General features: G+C 37.2%; 1 long non-coding RNA gene across 2 annotated transcripts in view; it reads left to right on the forward strand.

The window, feature by feature from the left end:
• Positions 1-7254: 7254 nt before the first annotated feature.
• LOC147365722 (uncharacterized) overlaps positions 7255-17719 on the forward strand; it is a 36336-nt gene continuing 25871 nt past the window's right edge. Inside the window, exons 1-2 of one of the 2 annotated variants that reach the window (XR_015132688.1) lie at positions 7255-7451; positions 13877-14018. This is a non-coding gene — a long non-coding RNA (uncharacterized LOC147365722). The remainder of the gene's footprint in view (positions 7452-13876; positions 14019-17719) is intronic. The other variant, XR_015132686.1, reaches the window with a different exon arrangement.

Raw genomic sequence — 17719 nt, forward strand, 5'->3', positions numbered from 1 at the left:
TCAGAATCAAAAATGATAAGTCCTCCAGCTTTTATCTCTTTGGGCATGTATTTTGTATTAATCCTTTTTATGCTTTAAGGTTTGTGTTCTATGTTCTCCTTACTAGGAGGTAGTGTGCTCTAGAGTGGCTATTATTCATAATTGCAGAGCTCAAAATTTGAACTGTAGATCTAAGGAGATTTTCCTCTCTTACACATCTGCACTTGGGAAAGGAACATTTTTTTCCTCTTTCTCAGATACCTTTAAATTGAGCTTTTCCAGTAACAGGCCTTCATAGTTCTTGGACTTTTCACAATGGGAAGCACATTAAAGTTCTTCTCCGGATTAGAGATAGTAAGTTCAATTGATGGACAGCGACTTGATAAGAGTTAGGACATCTTGGATATTACCTTGTGGTCTGTGCCCAGAATTCCTTAAAAAAAAAAAAAAAAAAAAAAAAACCTTCGGAGAAAAGCAGGATTGAACTAAAGTTACAACTAGAGTAGTTGGAAGCCAAGAATAGGAGCTAAATGTGCCATCAGAGAAGATGGAAGTGGGATATAGGCCTTGGGAACCAAGAAGCAAGAGTAGTAAGACATCACAGAGAGACAATAAGCTGAGAGGCATCTAAAGCAAGTACCTGGAGTACTGATCATGGAACTACTTTGTGTTTTTAGGGTAGTACATGGAACGAACAGTACATTTAAAGTAGCAAGATAGACATTATAACTTACAGTTACTAAGTGCTCGCTCCAGATGCTAGACACTGCCCTAAGCTCATAGATTTCAAGATAAGCTTCAAGCTGTCTGTCACAAGTATCACAAACTGTGTGAAACTGCCCATGCTTTGTGAATCTCACTGTTTTCTTTCTGAGAGGTCTCAAGTTTTACAAGCACGTGTTTACCTTTGGCCGTTTTGACAATACTGAAGCTTGGGAAAGCAAAATTGTGTATTGGATTTGACCTGGGTAAGAGACATCATGTAAGAGACATCACAAAAGCCACCATATATATTCTTACTTTCTCTGCATTGCTCCTGAGCTGGTGACATCTTAAAGTTTTACTGTTTTAAAAATATTTTTATGCTAGCTTTCTAAGAAAGCTTATTTAGAACTGAAGTGATCTTCCTTAATGGAAAAATGATGGGAAAGAAGTGCCCTGGACCTCACTGAAATTTATGAATATATAGACCTTCAAGCGGAGAAGGAAATGGCAACCCATTCTAGTACTCTTGCCTGGAGGGTTCCATGGATGGAGGAGCCTGGTAGGCTGCAGTCCATGGGGTCGGTCAGAGCCGGACATGACTGAGCGAATTCACTTTCACTTTTCACTTTCGTGCACTGGAGAAGGAAATAGCAACCCACTCCAGTGTTCTTGCCTGGAGAATCCCAGGGATAGGGGAGTGTGGTGGGCTGCTGTCTCTGGGGTCGCACAGAGTTGGACACAACTGAAGTGACTTAGCAGCAGCAGCAGCAGCAGACCTCCAAGAAAACCTCTTCAGTAGCAGTGCAGTATCTGAATTTTCACTTAGCATGTCTACAGTCATATTTTCTCAGTATTTACAATTGCTTTGGTTCATGAATTTGGAATGCAGATTGGCAATATCTTCTCTAGGGTTTAGTTCTTTGAAACTGTTTACAAAGCAGAGTGCCAAAAAGCCATGCTTTTTTGGTTCCTCTGTGAAGTTTTAGGAATTTTCAGAAGATCTACTTCCACTCTGAGTTCCAAAGAGAATATTGTATCATGGTTAAGAGCATGGAATTTGCAGTCAAATTTAGGAGTGCATCTGCTTTTACTTTTTTTTTTAGCTTTGCAATTATTTTAATTGCAATACATTTCTAAAATTTGTAAACTAAATTGTCACATTTCCTGCTTATAAGTAAAATGATAAAAAACTATTAATAATAGCAGTCATAATGAGTAAGCTTACTTATTGATTACTATATATGTAATATATATATATATTATGAATTATATATATATATAAAATTCATTTTCAACTTCACTACAACACAGTTACCTGGGCATCACTGTGAAAGAAACAAATTAGGCTCAAGAGGAAAAGAAAAGAAAGAAACTTGCCCAGATTGATAGTGTTCATGGATGGAACCAGGATATGGACTGAGGCTGTTTGATTTCACATGCTGTGCTCAGTCACTCAGTTATGTACAACTCTTTGCAACCCCGTGGACTATAGCCTGCCAGGCTCCTCCATCCATGGGGATTCTCCAGGCAAGAATACTGAAGTGGGTTTCCATGCCCTTCTCCAGGGGATCTTCCTAACCCAGGGATCGAACCCAGGTCTCCCACATTGCAGGTGGATTCTTTACCTTCTGAGCCACCAGATTGCATATCATTTGTTGTAGGATCTTCATTGAGTTGGGCATATAGTAAGCGGGCAGAAGTGGGTTTTCCAAGAAACAAAGAAAGCTAAGCTTCAAGACCCTTAATCGCATGGACTCCTTTCAAAGCTCTGTTCCTAAACCTGTATTTATATTTTTTCATTTATTTTCTTACAAATCACCCCATAAACCATGCAAGTTTTTGGCCCCACTAAACCTGGATCATTGATCCTTCCTCAGTGATCAATGCAAATAAATAGAGGAAAACAATAGAATGGGAAAGACTAGAGATCTCCTCAAGAAAATTAGAGGTACCAAGGGAACATTTCATGCAAAGATGGGCACAATAAAGGACAGAAACAGTGTGGACCTAAAATGGGCAGAAGATATTAAGAAGAGGTAGCAAGACTACACAGAAGAACTATGCAAAACAGATCTTAATGGCCCAGTTAATAACAGTGTTGTGATTACTCACCTAGAGCCAGACATCCTGGAGTGTGAAGTCAAGTGGGCCTTAGGAAGCATCACTACGAACAAAGCTAGTGGAGGTGATGGAATCCCAGTTGAGCTATTTCAAATCCTATAAGATGATGCTGTGAAAGTGCTGCATTCAGTATATCAGAAAATTTGGAAAACTCAGCAGTGGACACAGGACTGGAAAAGGTGTTTTCATTCCAATTCCAAAGAAAGGCAATGCCAAAGAATGTTCAAACTACTGCACAGTTGCACTCATCTCACACGCTAGCAAAGTGATGCTTCAAATTCTTCAAGCCAGGTTTCAATATTACGAGAACCAGGAGCTTTCAGATGTTCAAGCTGGAATTAGAAAAGGCAGAGGAACTGGAGATCAAATTGTCAACATCCATTGGATCACAGGAAAAGCAAGATAATTCCAGAAAAGCATCTACTTGTGCTTAATTGACTACTTCAAAGTTTGACTGTGTGGATTACAACAAACTGTGGAAAATTCTTCAAGAGCTGGGAATACCAGACCACCTTACCTGCCTCCTGCAAAATCTGTATGCAGATCAAGAAGCAATAGTTAGAACCAGATATGGAACAACAGACTGGTTCCAAATTGAGAAAGGAGTCTGTCAAGGCTGTATATTGTCACCTTGCTTATTTAACTTATATTCAGAGCACATCATGCAAAATGCTGGACTGGATGAAGCACAAGCTGGAATCAAGTTTGCTGGGAGAAATAGCAATAATCTCAGATATGCAGATGACACCACCCTTATGGCAGAAAGTTAAGAGGAACTAAAGAGCCTCTTGATAAAGGGGAAATAAGATAGTGAAAAAGCTGGCTTAAAACTCAACATTCAGAAAACTAAGATCATGGCATCTGGTCCCATCACTTCATGGCAAATAGATGGGGAAACAATGGAAACAGTGACAGACTTCATTTTCTTGGGCTTCAAAATCACTGCAGATAGTGACTGCAGCCATGAAATTAAAAGACGCTTTTTCCTTGGAAGAAAAGCTATGACCAACATAGATAGCATATTAAGAAGCAGAGACATTACTTTGCCGACAAGGGTGCGTATAGTCAAAGCTATGGTTTTTCCAGTAGTCATGTATGGATGTGAGAGTTGGACCATAAAGAAGGCTGAGTGCCAAAGAATTGATGCTTTTGAATTATGGTGTTTTGAAGACTCTTGAGAGTCTCTTGGACTGCAAGGACATCCAACCAGTCCGTCCTAAAGGAAATCAGTCCTGAATATTCATTGGAAGGACTGATGCTGAAGCTGAAGCTCCAATACTTTCACCACCTGATGCTCAGAGCTGATTCATTAGCAAAGTTCCTGATGCTGGGTAAGATTGAAGGCAGGAGGAGAAGTGGATGACGAGATGGTTGGATGGTATCACCAACTCAACGGACATGAGTTTGAGCAAGCTCTGGGAGATTCTGAAGGACAGGGCTGCCTAGGGTGCTGTGGTTCATGGGGTCACAGAGTCACACATGACTGAGTGACTGAACAACAACAAACTTGGATCTACCTCAGGTAGGAGTTCACTAAATGTTAGTTCTTACAAGCATTCACTTACTATTATAATAATCTCACTTACTACTTATTATAATATTCATGGAGCTTTTTGTGCTGATGTTGCAACTTCCCAGATACTCATCTCTTTTCTGCTTCTTGTTTGCTGGTTCCATGTAACTTTTTTTTACCCAGTATTCTCTGTAAGCCTCTGGTGACTGCATGCTAATTTAAAACGTAAAAGTTTTTGTCAAATGTGAATTGCAAAACATATATGAATTTTTACCCCTGCTCTCAGTATGCACATGCTTTTGAGAAGCGAGCAGAAATTCTGGAGAAATGTGTCCTCTAGTTACCTTTCTTATTCACTCCTCACTGCTTCAGTCTACCATTTGTGATACTGAATAAAATACTTAGTGTTCTATGAGTTTAGTACAGCCTTGAAATTTATATAATTTCCATGATAAAACATTGGGCATCATTATCATGGTAATAATTTTACCAGAAACAAATTATTGCTGCAGTCATAGGCTAAGTGTATAACCTACATTAATTATGTCATTTGATAATTATAAAAACTTTCTGAGTTTGCAATTTCGTTACCAGTTTATAGCTAAGGAAACAATGTCTTGAGAGATTAAGTGACTTGTCCAAAGTCCCAAAGCACGTAGTAGAATCAAGATTGGGACTCAGATCTGTGACCTCCAAACCTGTAATCTAACCACTGCTCTTTCTGGGTTCTGTCTACCCAGCATTGCTTAGACCACTAACACCTTGGTTCAGCTACATTAAGTATGGGTATAAATAGTAAATTGATTCATAGTTGGGGGGCGGGGACCTCAAAAAGCTGAACTCTTTATGTCTGAAGTATTCAGACAAATCATGGAGTTAATTATATATTCTAAAATTATGCAAATGATCTTTTTAGTTGTGAATTAATCAATGTTAATCACTTGAAAAATAGCTTTTAAGTTCTTTTTTTTTTCTTCTTAGAAATGTGTCAGAGTAGTTGAAATTCTCTTAGTAAGCTTCCTTTTAAAAAATTCCTCTTTTTTTTTTCCTGGCAGATGAAGACTACTTGAGTTATTTTGGTGTTGAGCAACAGTCACAGTAGGTGATTAAATTAGAGGCAGGTGTAAAACCCCCAAGAGTTCCTAGGGCTCTGTTTTCTGATCACTGGGGTTATGGATCAGGAATACATTTCTGACACTTGAATGCCTTCCTTTTGTGTAAGGTCAAAAGATACTAATGTGAGCTGCTATTTAGAAAGAAGAGTCAATAAAGGAATAGAATGAATATTGGTTGAGGAAGATATGGTTCATCCTCTTATTTGAATTCAAAAGCAACACCTTCTCAGCTGTGGATATTTCAAGTGCACCGGTTAAGAAAAATGCAAATAGAGCAAATAAAATGACAATCCTCTTTTCTTATTGGCAAACAGTAAAGCTGGCAACTCTCTGTTCCTTTTCAAAAGACGTTAATCTAGTGATATTAAGTAAGGTTTTTGAAGGTCCTCTAGTGAATTAAACATTCTAGTTTGTTATTTACATTTGTAATTTTCTGAAAACATCAGAACTGCAGGAATTCCATTATAACATGGGAGAAATGCTTGAAGCCTATCATGAAAGTGATATTTGAACTAAGGACCATCTCAAGTTGTTATTTATTTATTTTCAGGTATGGTTAGAGATGTATTTTCAATCTGTATTTTGTGCCATGGATATATATTTTTCCTCCTAAATAGTATATCAAAGTACTATTTTTAATGTAAAAATTCTTAAGATGTATTGCTCTTAGGCATCTGGGTTTTTGCATGTCTTTTTTTTTTCCTCTCCACTTCCAAATACTGCATTTTTTTTTTTAATGTCCTTAAATGTAAATCTTTGTTTTGTTTTTGCATTCTGTGATTCTTAATCTCAGAAGTTTTATATGATATGAAAGGCAGATTAATTTTTAATCAGATATGGTTTCATTTCTCCACTGAGAAAAGGATATGTGGTAGCTTACTTAAATCGCTTAGTTTCACCTTACTTTCTTAACCTCCTGCAGGGAAAGCAAATTAGCCAAGATGGCATGATCAGGCTCTCTCACCCCATGTCCTCTCACGCTCGCCCCACGTTTTGTAAACGACTTATGTAACAGCTGAGATCATTTATAGCACTGCACGCACAATATGGGCACCACCTGAAAGACTCTTGCAGTTGAGTTGCGTTACGGCTGTGTCCACTGGGTCCACCATGACAGAATAGGGCATGTCTGCTGCTGCTGCCTTGCCATTCAGGAGAAAATAAACACGTTTGCAGTTCCTACAGCTCCTCACGACTTCTTCCTGCTCATGTCTTGTCTAACCTGAGTTCTGCAAACAGCGAGACACCTCCCAAGTATCTCCATCCCTGAGTTCAAGTAGGCTGACTAGACCTGCCTCCTGCTGAACTTGGCAGAAGCTCTGTCTCAAGCACATTGTGATTTTTGAGATTTCATAGAATATTTGCAAGAAATGCTTGCAAGTAGATCCTGTGGACTGAAAATTTTTAAATATGTATGATTTTGGCTAACGAATATGTGCAGTCAAGTATACATCTTGGTAAAAAGATACTGCCAGTCACAAGGACAGGTATTTATGATTTTAGTACTTTTCTATGTGTGAGAAGATACAAGAAATCTGGGTTCATGAATGTTGTTTCCTGAAATATATTTAACTAAGGAGACTTTTTTGCCTGTTTTCCTAAAGCACAGAGTACCTCATCCTGTTCTTTGTCCTGAATTTCTTTCAAGGTAAACTTCTTTCAGGGTTTCTTTAAGAGTCAGAGACTGTAGTGGGTAATGACTTAATTGTTGTAGGACCAACCAGATGATAGGAAATATTCTTTGTTTTATAGCGTTTTACAAGGTGTGTTGATTGCTTCTTCCCATTGACTTTAACTTTGCTCCTTTGTCTGTTGTGGCAGGTCTCCTCTTCATGGTTTAAATAGTTCCATAACCATTCAAAAGCCCCACTTGTAATAAAGAACACTCCTTGGTAGATAAATAACTCCAGAATTTGTAGTCAGGCTATGCACTGCAGTTGATTTCGCCTAGAGACAGCTTGGCAGCCAGAAGGATTTTTCAAATGTCTGCATTCTTCACTCATCCCCAGGGAATTCAAGTGAGTAAACTTTTCTCCTTTTCTTCACAAAATACATAACCATGAAGCATATCATCTTAGAAAAGTCAAAGTGTTTTCCAATCTTTTGAATAGGGCTTATACATTGTAGACACCCAATGATAAGGTAACAGTGAACTGGAGACCCATAATGTGGTGTGATTTAAAATTTTAATATATATATATTTTTATTTACATCAAAATACATTGCATGTCAAAAGACCAGTTTCTGGATTGTGTTACTTTCATCATGATAAAAAATGCCATTAGATGTGTCATTGAAAATTAAGTAATGAAATGATTTGACATATTAAAGAAAATCTTAAAACAGTAGTTTTTCTTCTAGCTGTCACAACTCATTTAGATACCAATTGTCTGCGATTGCAAATCTCTGAGTTGAAATGTCAGCGAATGGCTGCCTGTGGTGGGGAAAATGTCTCTAAGTTGAATATGAATATTAATTGCCAAAGCTGTATCAAGAAAGACTTAGGATTTTTTTTTTAGGATTAAAATTATACACAGACATTGGAGAATTTGGCAGAAATAAAGTCCCAAATCACCAAGAAAATTTTAAATATGATACTACTCCGAAATTTTTTTCCCTTTCCAGGAATTACATTGTGTATGCTCCATGAAGTTTCCCACTACACTCCGTAAGACATCAGTGTAACAGGAAAAAGGGGGAAATGCTAGAAGAGAAATCCTCAGCTTTTCAAATTGTCCTGCCTTTCTCAGTATGTCAGAAAACTAAGATCAGGGCATCCAGTCCCATCAGTTCATGGCAAATAGATGGGGAAACAGTGGTAACAGTGGCTGACTTTTTTTTTTTTTTTGGCTCCAAAATCACTGCAGATGGTGATTGCAGGCATGAAATTAAAAGACGCTTACTCCTTGGAAGGAAAGTTATGACCAACCTAGATAGCATATTCAAAAGCAGAGACATTACTTTGTCAACAAAGGTCCATCTAGTCAAGGCTATGGTTTTTCCAGTGGTCATGTATGAATTTGAGAGTTGGACTATAAAGAAAGCTGAGCACCGAAGAGTTGATGCTTTTGAACTGTGGTGTTGGGGAAGACTCTTGAGAGTCCCTTGGACTGCAAGGAGATCCAACCAGTCCATCATAAAGGAGATCAGTCCTGGGTGTTCATTGGAAGGACTGATGTTAAAGCTGAAACTCCAATACTTTGGCCATCTGATGCCAAGAGAAGACTCATTTGAAAAGACCCTGATGCTGAGAAAGATTGAGGGCAGGAGGAGAAGAGGATAACAGAGGATGAGATGGTTGGATGGCATCACCAACTCAATGGACATGAGTTTGGGTAAACTCCAGGAGTTGGTGATGGACAGGGAAGCCTGGCGTGCTGTGGTTTGTGGGGTCGCAAATTGTTGGACACAACTGAGCGACTGAACTGAACTGTCAGTATGTCATGATCTTATTACATCAAGCACATACACTTATGTGTTTCAAATAGCATTTTGCGGGAGTAGTTTTGTAGAAGAAAACTACTGTATTGTTTTGAGAACATGGTCTTGATATATTTTGACAAGCTCTTTTGTAATAGTTGATATTATGGGCTACTGAGATACTCAAAAGATAGGTCTTGAGACAGAGATATTTGAATCTCTTATAATAAAAAAGCACTACAGCTCTGTGAGTTAAATAAAGATATGGAAATGTTCTATACATATGTGCAAAGAAGGATAAATATTCTTTCATAAACTTTTTAAAAATAATAAAATAAAGAAAATATGAGATTATAGAAATGGAGCCTGAACTAGTTCTAGAAGTTTACATATTTTATGACATAAAGTAATTGAATACCCAAATGGACATGGTTTGCTTTTATTTCAAGCATAGGAAAGCATTTTGAGATAATCATACTAATTTTTTATTTGGAAATGAATGATTAATGTGTGTTGGATTTTCCAAGTATTCATTTAAATCTTTTGTCAGATGATTACAAATCCAAGCCTGCTGTTGAGGGCATTATTTCACATTGGAAAAAATTTTCTCGTTTCAGAAACAAACATTCCACATTTACATGGGAAATATAATATTCTTTAGTGCTAATATTTCCTCCTCCCTATGTTATCCTAACTCTAGAAAGCAGTGAATTTTATTAGGTACCAATAGTTCAAGAAAAAAGAAAACTGTCTTCTCTCCTTTGTCTCTCTTTTTCTGTGTATTACCCAGGGTTCTAACACTAGACCTACGTGCCAAAACATAAAGCCCTTGGAAAGCATTTCCTAAATCTTTTCTTCCTTAACACAGGATGATTAGAGATTAAAATCTAGTGAAAAGCTGGTTGGGACATGGTTGAACTGGGTTGAAAGTTGACTCCCCCTAGAGGTATCAGATTCTAATCCCTGGAACCTGTGACTGTTTGCTTTATGTAACAGGCTTTTGCCAGCATGATTAAATTAAGGATTTTGAGATAAGTAATTATGGGTTATCCAGGTGGTCCCTAAATGCAATCATGTTTCACAAAAGGAGATTGACACATACATGGAAGGAAAAGGTGACATGAAAACGGAAGCAATGAATGGAGTAATACAGCTATAAGTGAAAGAATGTGGGCTTCCACCAGTAGCTGGAAGAGCCTCCAGAAGAGGCCTGCCCTGCCAACATTTGTTTTAATCTAGTGGAACTGGTTGGAGAAGGCAATGGCACCCCACTCCAGTACTCTTGCCTGGAAAATCTCATGGACGGAGGAGCCTGGTAGGCTGCAGTCCATGGGGTCACTAAGAGTCGGACACGACTGAGTGACTTCATTTTCACTTTTCACTTTCATGCATTGGAGAAGGAAATGGCAACCCACTCCAGTGTTCTTGCCTGGAGAATCCCAGGGACGGGGGAGCCTGGTGGGCTGCCATCTATGGGGTCGCACAGAGTCAGACACAACTGCCGCGACTTAGCAGCAGCAGCAGCAGCAGTGGAACTGGTCTGGGACTTTTATCCTCCAGGATGGCGAAAGAAATTTCTATTGTTTCAAGTCATCGAATTTGTGGCAATTTGTTACTGCAGTCTCAGGAAGCTTAATATACTTGTCTATCAAAATATGGTGTAATAAATATATCATGATCTCATATTTTACTAATCAAATTTATAAAAGCAATCTGTTATTTAGAATTTTTTTGAAACTCCCTTTGCCAGTGTAAAATGGAGCAGGACCCTGTGGTCTGTTACTGCCCACCCCCACCCCATGTCTTCAGCCTACCCTTTGTCTGAGAATAAGTTCAATCAGAGAAATAAGAAAAATGCAAAAACAAAGAAAACCAAAAGAAAACATTCAGTGGAAACCAAATAATAATGATGTACTCATTTAGCATAGTCAAAGACCTTTAGTTCCTTCACAAGGGCTATCGATAGAATTCTAAGCCATATCCTATGAGCTGTCTTATAGATACTGAAACATCACATGGAGAAGTTAACTACATGGTAACCAGACTGCAGCCGTGACATAAGCTGCCACAATTCCGAGAACTGGCCTCGAAGAAATGGAAACAAGCCAACCTTGGAACTGAAGGTTAACTGTACATAAAACAATCAAGATGATGCTGGTCAGCCTGCCAATGACCAATTTGAAGCTGACTGTCAGAGCTGACTGTGCTGTTTCTGCATGTTGCCCCCTGTTTCAGACTATAAAAGCTCTTGTCCCACTGGTTGTCAGTGGTGGGGGCATCAGCCTTTGGATAGACATCCATTCTGCCTGCTAGTTGCCAGCATCTGAAATAAAAGAAACTTTCCTTTTCAGCAAGGCGGCCTGTTTCTTGGTTTTTGAGCAGCAAGCAGCCAGACCCCACCTTTAAGTAATAAGTAGATAGAGAAATGAACAAGAAAATAGAATATCACATGATTAAAATGTACCAAAATGTGATTCCTTTAGAATATTACATTAGCAGTATAGAAATAGCCATCTCAAAATAAAGTCAGGATACTACTATAAAATTATATAAATATCATATCAGCCAGACCAATTATTTAAATTGTAAATCATAAATTCTTAGATTACTTAGGAAAATGTTTATCCTTTTATAGCATAAAATATATATATTCTAGGTTGTAATTTTAGACATAATCTTCAAAAAATAGTATAGTTTATCTCTTTCAATATATATTCTCAAAAATTATCAGAAATCAGGTTTTCAAATAATTTTAAAATGTAACTTTATAGTTTCTTTAAAAGAGATTTGGCAGAAAGGTAAAACTTTTATTTATAAATGTACAAAATTTAAAAACATTTATAGAGAATATATCACTTTTTGAAAGATGGGAAAGATGTTACACAAAATAATATTTGTGAGGTAAGGTGGTAATATGGAAAAGGAAATGGCAGCCCATTCCAGTGTTCTTGCCTGGAGAATCCCAGGGACAGGGGAGCCTGGTGGACTGCCGTCTATGGGGTCACACAGAGTTGGACACGACTGAAGCAACTTAGCAGCAGCAGCAGCAAGGTGGTAATAATTATTAAACAATTTAAAGAAAAGTTATCAATTAGAGTAAAATTGTAAAGCTGAGTAAATCACTTCAGTTCGATTGCTCAGTTGTTTCCTATTCTTTGCAACCCCATGGACTGTAGCACGCCAGGCAGCCCTGTCCATCACGAACTCCCAGAGCTTGCTCAAACTCATGTCCACTGAGTTGGGGATACCATCCAACTATCTCATCCTCTGTCATCCCCTTCTCCTCCTGCCTTCAGTCTTTCCCAGCATCAGGGTCTTTTTCAGTGAGTCAGTTCTCTGCATCAAGTGGCCAAAGTATTGGAGTTTCAGCTTCAGCATCAGTCCTTCCAATGAATATTCAGGACTTATTTCCTTGAGGATGGACTGGTTGGATCTCCTTGCAGTCCAAGGGACTCTCAAGAGTCTTCTCCAACACCACTGTTCAAAAGCATCAATTCTTCAATGCTCAACTTGCTTTATGGTCCAACTTTCACATCCATACACGACCACTGGAAAAACCATAGCTTTGACTAGACGGACCTTTGTTGGCAAAGTAATGTCTCTGCTTTTAATATGCTATCTAGGTTGGTCATAGCTTTTCTTCCAAGGAGCAAGCATCTTTTAATTTCATGGCTTCAATCATTATCTGCAGTGATTTTGGAGCCCAAGAAAATGAAGTCTGTCACTGTTTCCATTGTTTCCCCATCTATTTGCTATGAAGTGATGGGACCAGATGATATGATCTTAGTTTTCTGAATCTTGAACTTTAAGCCAGCATTTTCACTCTCCTCTTTCACTTTCATCAAGGGGCTCTTTAGTTCCTCCTCGCTTTCTGCTATAAGGGTGGTGTCATCTGCATATCTGGGGTTATTGATATTTCTCCCGGTAATCTTGATTCCAGCTTGTGCTTCATCCACCCCAGCATTTTGCATGATGTGCTCTAAATATAAGTTAAATAAGCAAGGTGACAATATACAGCCTTGACAGACTCCTTTCCCAACTTGGAACCAGTCAGTTGTGTTTCCATGTCCAGTTCTAACTGTTGCTTCTTGACCTGTGTACAGGTTTCTCAGGAGGCAGGTATGGTAGTCTGGTATTCCCAGCTCTTGAAGAATTTTACATAGTTTGTTGTGATCTACACAGTCAAAGGCTTTGGTGTAATCAATAAAGCAGAAGTAGATGTTTTTCTGGAATTATCTTGCTTTTCGGATGATCCAGTGGATGTTGGCAATTTGATCTTTGGTTCATTTGCCTTTTCTAAATCCAGCTTGAACATATGGAAATTCACAGTTCACATACTATTGAATCCTGGCTTGGAGAATTTTGAGCTGAATAAATAACACTAGCATAAAATTCTACTCAACTTTTACTAAACCTAACCTTCCATAGTCTTAAGAATTTTGGATATAAATGTTTGTTTTCTTTGACTCAGACCGTGTTTTAATATGGTCTGATTATGAAATGAATGGGATGATAAAAGAAACACAAAAATTCAGTGCCATATCAGAATATTTACTGCATTCACAAACATAGAGACTTCAACGTAAAGTACTATTAAATAGGGTTAATTGGTTTATTGTAAGAATAACTATGCTAGAACAAAGTATTTTGCTAGGAGTTCTCAGATGATATTATCCTAAATAAAAAAAAGGTGTTAAGAAATCAATAATAGTTAAAACACCATAAATATATAACTTGAGGAAAAAATAAACAGTTAAAAATGAAAGGAATAATCACCATAATTATTCTTCAATAAAATATGAACTCAAACAGCATCTCTTCTCATTTATCCTAGCATGTTAGCTATGATTTTTGCCTTTGGATTGCAAAGACTCAGTGACAGCTAGTGTGTCGTGAGATAAGCTCTCTTATACTCTACTTCTGGGAATATCATTTAGAACAACATATTTGGAAAGTTATTTGGCAATAGTTCTTAAGAGTAATAAAATATTTATATCCTTTGACCCAATAATTCTACTTCTAGAAATCTATCCTGAGAGAATAATTTAAAATGCAGATGCTTTTTGCTCAAAGACATTCATCACTGCAATCATCCCAAGCAAAATTTGGATTATTTGAACTTTGGAAATACCTTCATGTGTTCCAAAACAGAGAGATATATTTAGGTATGGTGTAATACATTTTTCTTTTGTTTTATTTTTTGGTAGTTACTGGGTGTGATATACAAATTAAAATTTGTGTTTGGCAGAACAAAATGAATAACTGTGGTAAAGATATGGATATTACTAAAAGAAATCAATCTATTAATATTAGAAAGAGTCCATAAATGTACCATAGGGATTAGCCAAGAGAATAAGTCACTAAACATATGTGGTTGGTTAAATAAAGGCCACGTCCCTAGTAGGTCCGCTTCCTAATTCCCAAAATCTGTGAAAGTTACCTTTATGGCAAAATGTGCCTTGCAGATGTGATTAAGGATCTTGAGATGGGAGATTATCTTTGATTATGCAGTAGGACCAATCTAATCACAAAGGCTCTTATAAGAGGGATGTGAAAGGAGTCAATCAGTTAAGAAGATATGGGATAACAGAAACAATGATTAGAAAGATGTGCTTTGAAGATGGAATACAGTCCAAAAATACAGGCAGCCACTAAAAACTGAAAAAGGCAAGGAAACAAATTCTTTCCGAATTTCTGGAAGGACTCAGACCTATTGTCTTCTTTAACCTCTGAGAACTGATTTTGGAATTCTATTCCCCATAACTGTAGAAAAATATTTTTTGTTGTTTTAAGCCTCCAAGTTTATAGTAATTTTTTATAGTAATAATAGGAAACGAATGCAACATACACAAAACATGTCGGTAAAGTCTTGAATGTAAAGATTTCTACTTTTCTGATCAACGCTCCTCTCACACAGGAATATCCTGGGATTACTGAGTGTGTGTAAAATTAATTTTTGTGCAGGAATTCATTGGAGGTGATAATCAGTGCTCTGTTTATAAAATATGTATAGTAAAGTCTTAGAAAGTCAGAAAGCAGTAGGAAGGGTGAGAGATAGTTTGTATAGAAGCCCTTGGGAACCTCTGAGAATGTCAGTAAACTGAATCTGGTTGCATAAAGTACTCTTGTAGGCTCCCTGGATTAGATATTGACTAAATAACTACCTTCATTACTTCCATATACGCTCAAACAGCCTAGAAAGTACCTAGATATTAAACAATTCATGAATTGTTCTATTTACAAATCTATGGAATATATGATTATAAATTAATTATATAAATATTTTATTAAATCATTGTTAATATTAAATGAAAATACAAGAGATAACATTATATGTCTAAATGGTCTCAACTAAATTATAAATATATATACATGAAGAACTAAATGGAAAATGTAACAATAATTCTTTCTGACAATTGAGATTATCAGCAACCTACTTTGCTTCCTAATTACATACTATTTCTCAAATTATTCAAAATTAATATGAGTTTGAGAGTCAGAAGTTATTAGTCAAGCTTTTAACTAAAAATTTATATTTGTGCTGTAAATTTCTATAAATGTACTTACTTTACAGTTAATATTTATTTTGAGACTGACGATAATTACAGAATTTGTTTTATTAAACAGTTTCCACGAAATCAACTTTATAGCCACAAACAATGGATATTCTACTAGTCCGTGTTAAAAAAGTTGAAATCTCAGGCATCTGAAAAGAAAGTATTAGGTTAATAGAATAGGAGAATGGTGTCCAAAATGGCAGTGGCTAAAAGGCAAAGAAAGGAAAAAGCCTGTGAAAATGGAACAAAACAAAATCTGAGGACTGGAGTGAGAACCTCGGGTGAAACAAAGAGCCCTCCTGACTAGCCCAGTTTACATAGGGCAGGCTCCGGGAGAGGAGACAAAACATAGAAAAAGAGGAGCCAAGATTGAGTCCTCTTCTTTTTTGGGGTCAGCCTGCCTTCACACCTCGAGGATCCTTTGCTTAATAAAACTGAGCTGTAACCTGCTGGTCCACCATTTCAAGTCTTTGCTGTGGGGAGAAAGAACCGAGGAAATGACACACTCCCCCAACAAAAGTATACAACAACATTTGAATCATTAAAATGTACTAAATTTCTGTGTGCCAGATGGGAGAGTCTTAAGTATTTCATACAGTCACTTTTTTAATCTTTAGTACAATCCTATGATTATCATTACCCTCATTTAGTGCATGAGGAGATTGGGAAGAGAGATTAAGTAATTTATTGAAAGTTTAGAAACCAAATTAATGGTAGAGTCAGAATTCAAAGTCTGGCAGTGTGAGTCTAGAGAAGCATTTTAACCGTCCTTGCTTCTTAACTCTAAAATCTTTGCAAGTACAATTTTAGAGTAAAAATTAGAAAACTAGTTTTTTTCAATTATGAAATTTTAAGGTGTGTATTAATTTTTGGTGCTTTTGTTTGCATGTAAGGTATAGAGGAATTGTACACGAGCTGGTTTTGTTCTTCTCAATAATAAATTATATATATACATATTTTATATGTACACACATTCAAGCATACATGATACATTTATTACATCTGCTTTTGCCTATTAGTCATCATTGCATAGCAAATGTCATAAAAATTTTCTACGTGCACAGATATTCTGCAGAGATAGAAATATCCTGGAAGGTCCACCAGTTTTGTGAAGAACTAATTTTGCACATGAGTGTGTCCCCAGGGCAGTGTTACCCATGCAGTGCAGGTCAGTTTCAAGGCCCGAGAATTTGAGAGTGGAACTCAGTATACATAAGAATTTAAAATCTAAGAACACATTGGACACTTTGAGGCTACTGTACTTAGAATACCAGATACCACCAATCTGCTGGTAGAGGAAGAATCAAAAGGTGAATGTGCAGATAGAACTGGAGATTAAAGGCTTTCAGGAAGCAAATGCGCTTCTCAACACCTCCCAACTTGCCCTCTCCGCTCACCTTAAACAGAGCTCTACTTTCTACTCTAGATTCTCAGAAAGAGGCTTAAAATCTTTCAAATAAAAACTGCTCTTTCAAGCTGTTGTGGGGTTCTCACTACTTTCATCTAAATCATCCCAGATTGAAATAACTATATTTTGGAGAAGAAATATTTAAAGAAATATAAAAAGAATTTGATATAATTCCTTCTTGCCAGCAATCTTGAGAATTCTACATTCCGTTTTAAAATTTTAACAAAAAGTTAAATAATATGCTTAAAGATACCTTTGGAGAAGGAAATGGCAATCCACTCCAGGAAATCCCGTGGAAATAGGAGTCTGGTAGGCTACAGTCCAGGGGGGTCACAAAAGAGTCAGTCATGACTTGTGGCTCAGCTGGTAAAGAATCCACCTGCAATGTGGGAGACCTGGGTTTGATCCCTGGGTTGGGAAGATCCCCTGGAGAAGGGAAAGGCTACCTACTCCAGTATTCTGGCCTGAAGAATTTCCATGAACTGTATACGCCATAGGGTCGCAAAGAGTCGGACACGACTGAGCGACTTTCACTGAATAATATGCTTAAAGATACCTTTGGAGAAGGAAATGACAATCCATTCCAGGAAATCCCATGGAAAGAGGAGCCTGGTAGGCTACAGTCTAGGGTGTCACAAAAGAGTTGGACATTACTTAGCAACCAAACAATTAAGATATCTTAGAGGGATTTTCTGTTGGCTAGGTCTTCTTAAGCAAAGTCATAGGTATATGGGTTTTGTTTTTTAGTACATTTTAACATATGTAAAGCAGATAATGAGTGTATTCTCACCCAATTTTTTGAGAGAGGATAGATTTAGAAGCTCTTACGTTGATGCTACTTTTGAATGTAATGAAAGGTTTTGTGACATAAGAGAAAACTGATTAAAATAGATGTTTTTTA

This window comes from Bos grunniens, chromosome 9 (assembly GCF_055505025.1).
Source record: "Bos grunniens cultivar Pamir isolate PY7600 chromosome 9, Bosgru_T2T1.0, whole genome shotgun sequence".
Taxonomy (NCBI): domain Eukaryota; kingdom Metazoa; phylum Chordata; class Mammalia; order Artiodactyla; family Bovidae; genus Bos; species Bos grunniens.